Source organism: Micropterus dolomieu, linkage group LG23 (assembly GCF_021292245.1).
Source record: "Micropterus dolomieu isolate WLL.071019.BEF.003 ecotype Adirondacks linkage group LG23, ASM2129224v1, whole genome shotgun sequence".
In the NCBI taxonomy this organism is placed as follows: Eukaryota; Metazoa; Chordata; class Actinopteri; order Centrarchiformes; family Centrarchidae; genus Micropterus; species Micropterus dolomieu.
The window spans coordinates 685,398-692,520 of record NC_060172.1 but is presented as its reverse complement, the minus strand read 5'-3'; positions in this window follow the sequence as shown (position 1 = coordinate 692,520).

The following is a 7,123-nucleotide window of genomic DNA, read 5'->3' as shown; positions in this document are numbered from 1 at the left end:
ATATATATGTGTGTATATATATATATATGTGTGTGTATATATATATATATATATATGTGTGTGTATATATATATATATATGTGTGTATATATATATATATGTGTGTGTGTATATATATATATATATGTGTGTGTATATATATATATATATATATATATGTGTGTGTGTATATATATATATATGTGTGTGTGTGTGTGTATATATATATATGTGTGTGTGTGTATATATATATATATATATATATATGTGTGTGTGTATATATATATATATGTGTGTGTGTGTGTATATATATATATATGTGTGTGTGTGTATATATATATATATATGTGTGTGTATATATATATATATATATATATGTGTGTGTGTATATATATATATATATGTGTGTGTATATATATATATATATATGTGTGTGTATATATATATATATGTGTGTGTGTGTGTATATATATATATATATGTGTGTGTATATATATATATATATATATATGTGTGTGTATATATATATATATATATGTGTGTGTATATATATATATATATATATGTGTGTGTATATATATATATATATATGTGTGTGTGTGTGTATATATCTACACCATCAGTCAAGGCAAAGTGTTCTTATTTCACTGACTTATAAAAAGGCATTTGATAATAAATGAACAAAAAACTTTTGGCCAGCTGTAGGGCAAGGCCGCCCTCTGAGCCCCACCTAATTCATCATTTATAAAGCTGAACGAGTTGGCGACAACTCTGCAGTCATCTGCATCACTCCAGTTCACTGCAGGGGACGGAGAAATAAAACGTCTCTTATATGCAGACGACCTTGTACAAGGACTGCGGCAGAAATCTGTCCTCGCAGGAGATTCCCTGACCGGCGGGGATTATCAATAAATACTGAGAGTCGAAATGATTCAAAAGATCAGAACAGCTGAGCTTAACTCAGCTAAGTTCGACAATAATCTTATGCACATGGTTTGACATGTTTCCTGGCTGAGAAAAGAACACAACTCCAAACACAACGCTATTAGAAAAACCTGATATGAACAATATAAACTTGGCCTAATCTATTTTAAAATCATTTTAATTGTGCATGTTATGTCATATTTTGTTGTTTTCTTTAATGTTTTTATCTTTCTGTGAAAACACTTTAAGTGCTCTACAAATAAAGATTATTATTATTATTATTATTATTAGATATTAGATAAGTTGTTGATATTTGAGACTGTCCTCCAGTCCACCAGAAAAATGGCAATATAGGTTGTTTGTGCAGCACGTTATTAGGTAGGAAGGTAGGTAGGATTCTTGTCACAGTATCACAGAAGTTATAGAGTGAAATTGAGTTTTGCTACATAGCAGACAATATACATTAATAAAGAATCAATTATGAAAAATTGTAAACAGAAATAAACTATAATCAGTGGAGCAGTGCTGAGGATGAATCAGAGTTGATAGCTTGGGGGAAAGCTGCTCTGCAGTCTGGTGGTGTGGCAGCAGAAACTTCTCTTCCCAGAAGGCCGCAGGGTCAACAGGCTGTGGCTGGGTGGGTACTGTCCTTTAGTATCCTTTGGGCTCTGCGTAGGCACCTGATGGTGACGCTGATCCTGATCACTGATGCTCAGGAGATGGGTACCAATGATCTTCTGAGCAGTTTTAATCACCCGCTGCAGAGCCATCCGGTCCTGGGCCGTGCTCATCCCAAGTCAGTTAGTGATGTTTTATATTGCTCCTCTGTAAAAGCTGACAAGAACTTGGTACAGGAATTTGGCCTTCTCAAGCTTCCTAAGAAATAGGGTAGTTTTCTGAGCTTTCTTCACCAGCGTGGAGATGTGAGACGACCATGTCAGGTTCTCTGTGATGCTGATTCCCAGGAACCTGAAACTGTTCACCTGCTCCACCGCAGCACCACTGATGTAGACAGGAGTGTGTGTGTGTTTATCTCCTTCTTCCTAAAATCAACGATCAGCTCCTTAGTTTTGCGGACGTTGAGCAGTAGGTTGTTCTCTGAGCACCACTCAGATTATCAATTTCATCCCGATATGAAGTCTCATCTTTGTTTGAAATCTGGCCGGTGATGGTGGTGTCATCCGCAAACTTCACAACAGAGTTCTCTCCATGTCGGGGGATGCAGTCATGGTTGTACAGCGCGAACAGGAGGGGGCTGAGCACACAGCCCTGGGGGGCTCCGATGTTGAGCACTAGAATGAAGGAGGTGAGTCTGCCAATCCGAACTTACTGGGGTCTGTTTGTGAGGAAGTCCAATATCCAGTTGCAGTGTTGAGTTTGCTGATCAGTTTCATGGGGAGATGAGTGTGCTGAATGCTGTTGTTTTTCTCTTAAGTAACATAGTTAACGCTCATGTGTCGTTTTAGGAGGCATGGACATTGTCGTTTTGGTTGGAGGACTTGAGCCTCCACCTTTGTGCTCGTTGCCTCTGATGCAGCCCGTCTTCACCAGGAATACAGTCGTATAGGTCGATTATGCAGCAGCTTATTACGACCCATGTTTGTTTTTGTCAGGCGGCTGTATATAAGTGACACCAGAAACAATCTCAGACACCACCCTGATATAGGCAACATAGACCAAAACATTTGGTGAATAAAACATGGTGCACTGGAGAGGAGTCGTCAGACGTGTTTCACAGAAAAGTTCAAAATATGTCAGAAATAGGAAAATATTTCCTGCTGCTGCAAAAAACTTAAAGCTCTGAAATTCTGGAGCCACTTGTCCCAAACTCATCCAAACTTTTACCAAGTTTACCAAGCTAAATGATTTATGTATTAACTTTAAACACAGCCAGACCTAAACAAATAAATATCTCCCATAAATAGTTTAATGCTAAGTGCTAACAAACTGATTAAAGCATACAGGTTCAGTACATTTTGAATTAAGAGATAAAATTAGCCAAATATATTGACTAAATGCATTTACATCCACCTGTTTTATGGCTATTTTCAATTTACATATAAAAAAACCTGAGTGGAAACACCAGAAATATCAGAAACAAGAAGAGTAATCTGTGTGGAGCAATGAGGAGACTGTGACTGTCCTCGCATTAAAACCTTAATTTTAACAGAGCTCCTTTTGTTAAGGCTCAGAAAATGACAGGCTAGAATGCAGAACCACAACTCAAAGACAGGCAGGTTACGATAAAGACAGGCCAACTGTAGGGCATGAGGTCACGGCAGGGAGGGACGAAAGGACGGAAAGCCAACTACACAATCTGGCAGTGATTGAGAGTAAACAGAAATCAGGTGAGCGGGTGGGTGGGGAAGGTCAGGTGATGGGAATGGGAGGAAAGGCGTTACTGCAGGGCAAGAGGTAGTGATATGGCAGGAAAAACAAAACAGACAAAAGGATGAATACTCGGAGCTGGCTGGAGACACTTTTAATTGCATCGTCACGTTGTGCCCTCTTATTCTGCAATGCTTTAATGGCATCCCACTGGAGAATTGGCACCACCAACTATTCATCTCAATGCGCTCAACACCTGATATTCAGTAGTGTTTGAAAGTGCACATAAATTTGCATTTAATCTGGGCAATTTTCTGGTAATTTGGTCAATTTTTGCACACAATTTGGTTGGAACTTTGGGTGAGTGAAAAGCTCCAACATGTACAGACTGCAGAGCAAAGCAAATGAAATAAAACAAATATAATATATGTAGGTTATGTGAGTGGATGTTTTTACAGAGTGCATAATTTGATATGTAAACATTTCTATATGTATGCATCCGTGCATGCTATTATTCTGTTTCATTTGAACTGATATTGTTATTGAATACTGAATATGATTGTGTCATTTGGTTAAGCAGTGGTTGGGTTGTACTTTTTCATGTTGTGTCAATGTGTAGTTCTCATCCATGCAAATAAAGTATATTTGAATTTGAGAGAACGAGCGAGGAAGAGAGAGAGAGAGAGAGTCTGACAGACAGACAGGAAATGTTTCGCTGTGATTTCCCTGCAGGCTGTTCTTACATTTAACTATGTTCAACCCACAACATTCACATGACATAAATTATTCATTACATCCACAAACTGTGAGTGTGTGTGTGTGTGTGTGTGTGTGTGTGTGTGTGTGTGTGTGTGTGTGCATTCATTTTGAAGTATAACTCATTTATACCACTGACAGTTAGCACGGCTTTCAATGCTGTTCAGTCCATTGTTCTTTTATGATGTGACTTAAAAGCAGCAGTGAAACCAAAGTATGTTTAAAAACAATGAGAGTTAACCTTATTCAAATGAAATGTAGCTGCTGCACCACACTAAAACATTCAATATAATTTTCTGAGCAGTTACGTTTTGTAGAAATACTGTATTTAGTTCAGGGTGGTAACTGCAGTTAGAATATCACATGTGTAAAACATCTACAACATAATCCAAAAAATAGAAAATGTAAATATTATATATAAATATAGATGAAGTCCTCAACAACAAGTGAGCAACATCTGCAATTATTCTGCTAAAAAAACTGCAGAACTTCCTACACATGTTAATGAGTTTAGATAATATAAAGAATATAATTAAGCCATAAAGTCATAACAATAAACCCACGTTATTATCACTCATCTCTAGTGAGTCAGACTGTGGAGACATTCAGCTTCAGTTTGAGGCGGTTTGCTTAACAAACATGGAGCTACTTTATGCTAACTGTAAAAACTAGTGTTTCTGAAAACTACAGTTTATTATTTATTGTGCTTTAGAGTACTACAGTTACAATACATTTTATTAATGCTGCAGTGGTGGAGGCGTGGATGGATTACTGAATGGGGTCAGGGTTTCACCTGCAAAATGTCACTGAAATAAACACAAAACAACCACAAAGAAACACAAAAGGACTCAAGCGATGCAAAACAAAGATACAAAATGACTTCAAAGAGAACTGGAATTACCAAAAGAGAGGCAAAACGACCACAAAAGAGACCCAACGTGACCAAAAAGTGACCAATATAATAACAAAAAGACACTGAACAACTATAAATAGTAACTCTTTCAGTTAGGGTATCTTGATCCAACATATTAGGGGCAGGGAACATTTTACATGTCAGTGCCCAGAGACCCATGAATGTGCGATTTTTATTGGACTTTAATATTTGTAACCCACTGAAAACAATCCACAAATGTGTACTATGATGGGCAAATATTTCACTATCTACAAATATGTATTTTTACATTTGTGATCTATAAAATCAAATCCACAAAAATACAGAGTGACTTCTGCACACCGAACAGTTTTTGCGCATTTGCAGATTGCTTTCAAGTTGTGGGTCATGTTACATTTGTAACTTCCTTTTTACGCATTTGTGGAATTTTGTCCAGTGTGTACTGCAGAGATCTGTAAGAAAAAATATACACAAATATCTCACTACACAAAACATGTATTTTTATTTGTAAATAGCGACCAGCAATGTTGCTATCACAACCTGCCGGTTTAGCTAATAAACTGCTCTCACACTTACTCTGTGGTACAGATTGGACAAAATTCCAGAAATGTGTAAAGAGGAAGTCACAAATGTAACGTTACCTGCAAATGGACAGGAAATCATCCGCAAATGTGCAAAAACAGTTTTTGTGCAAAAATAGGTCCAGAAATGTGAAATTAAAATGTGTTTACAGAATAAATTGTACATATTTGCAAATTGCACTGTATTTTTGTGGATATTTTTTTTTAGAGATCTCCACAGTACACATAGGACAAAATTCCACAAATGCGTAACAAGGAAGTTACAAATGTAACATGACCCACAAATTGACAGAAAGCAATCTGCAAATGTGCAAAAATAGTTTTATGTATTGAAGTCACTCTGTATTTTTGTGGATATGATTTTACAAATCACAAACGTAAAAATACATATTTGTAGATAGTAAAATATTTGCGCATCACATTTGTGGATTGTTTTCTGTGGGTTACAAATATCAAGTCCAGTAAAATCTTCCCATTCCCATGCCTCATAATTTGCTGTCTGTGTACGTCAGACATTAGGGGTGTAAAGTCTATGGAGGCGGGAAAAAGAACTACATAAATATATTTAAATGTTTGCCTTTCAGGTTGTAAGCGCAGCACCAAAACTAGGAGACACTTCGGCACCAGTGAATGAGGCACAAACTGCGGACAGTTCTGCAGAAGACACGACTCCACAGCCCTGTTGCTGCTTTCAGTTTTAGTTTTGTTGCAAACATTATGAAACTAACATGGAACCAATGGGCAATATGGGCTCTTTCTGTCAAGAAATCTGAATCTGAACTAATCTTATAAATACATCACAATCTCACAGTCATCAGTAAAAAGGCAGGTAAACAATTGTGAGCCAAATAAAATAACTTCTGATTTATTCTTGCTGAAACTTGGAAAAGCAGTGACTCTGCTGAAGGAGCTGATGCTTGTGAAGACATTCCAGCAGTGGGCCCGACAGCAGAGTTTTATTTGGACAAACTGGGAGAATCTACACCTCAATGAGTGTTGACGTTCCGCATGGTTGGAAACACACCTCCTGTAGAGTGACAACAAAGACGACTGTAGGTTTACACAAACCGAAACACGAATCAAAGCTGCTTGAATGTTTCACCTAAAACTCCAGGTTATGTTTATCGACAGAAATATTCCATCTATTTTCCAGTTTTGTCTCTTGTTTTCTAAACACATATGAACACAGGCAGTGTTCAGTATTATTGTTATTATTATTTATTCTCTCCTTAAAACCTGAGGATCAGTTTGTTTTGGATGTTATCTGTGTACAGAGTATTCTTAAAGCAAATTTACCCAAAAAGATTCATCTTGCCATTATCTACGGCCCACTAAAACTCTGGTTAACCGTTAAACACAAAATTCACTAGTTATTGTAGTAAGACAGACAGTTATATCTCAGCTCTGGTCGTTTTTCTCTCCAATAAAAATGATTGAAAAGTGGACACCTACACTGAATAATCCAACAAAATGATCTGTCATCACATTAATTCAGGCACCAGCACATAAAAATATTTCAGCTCCAGTCTGTGTGGGAGCAATCTGGTGAAACAAGACTTCTAGAGGAGTCTTCATTAAAACTTTACAGAGAAGAACTGTGGAGGCTCCAGGAATTTGAAACTTTTTTCCATGAATACTTACCATATGTGATTCCTAATTGATT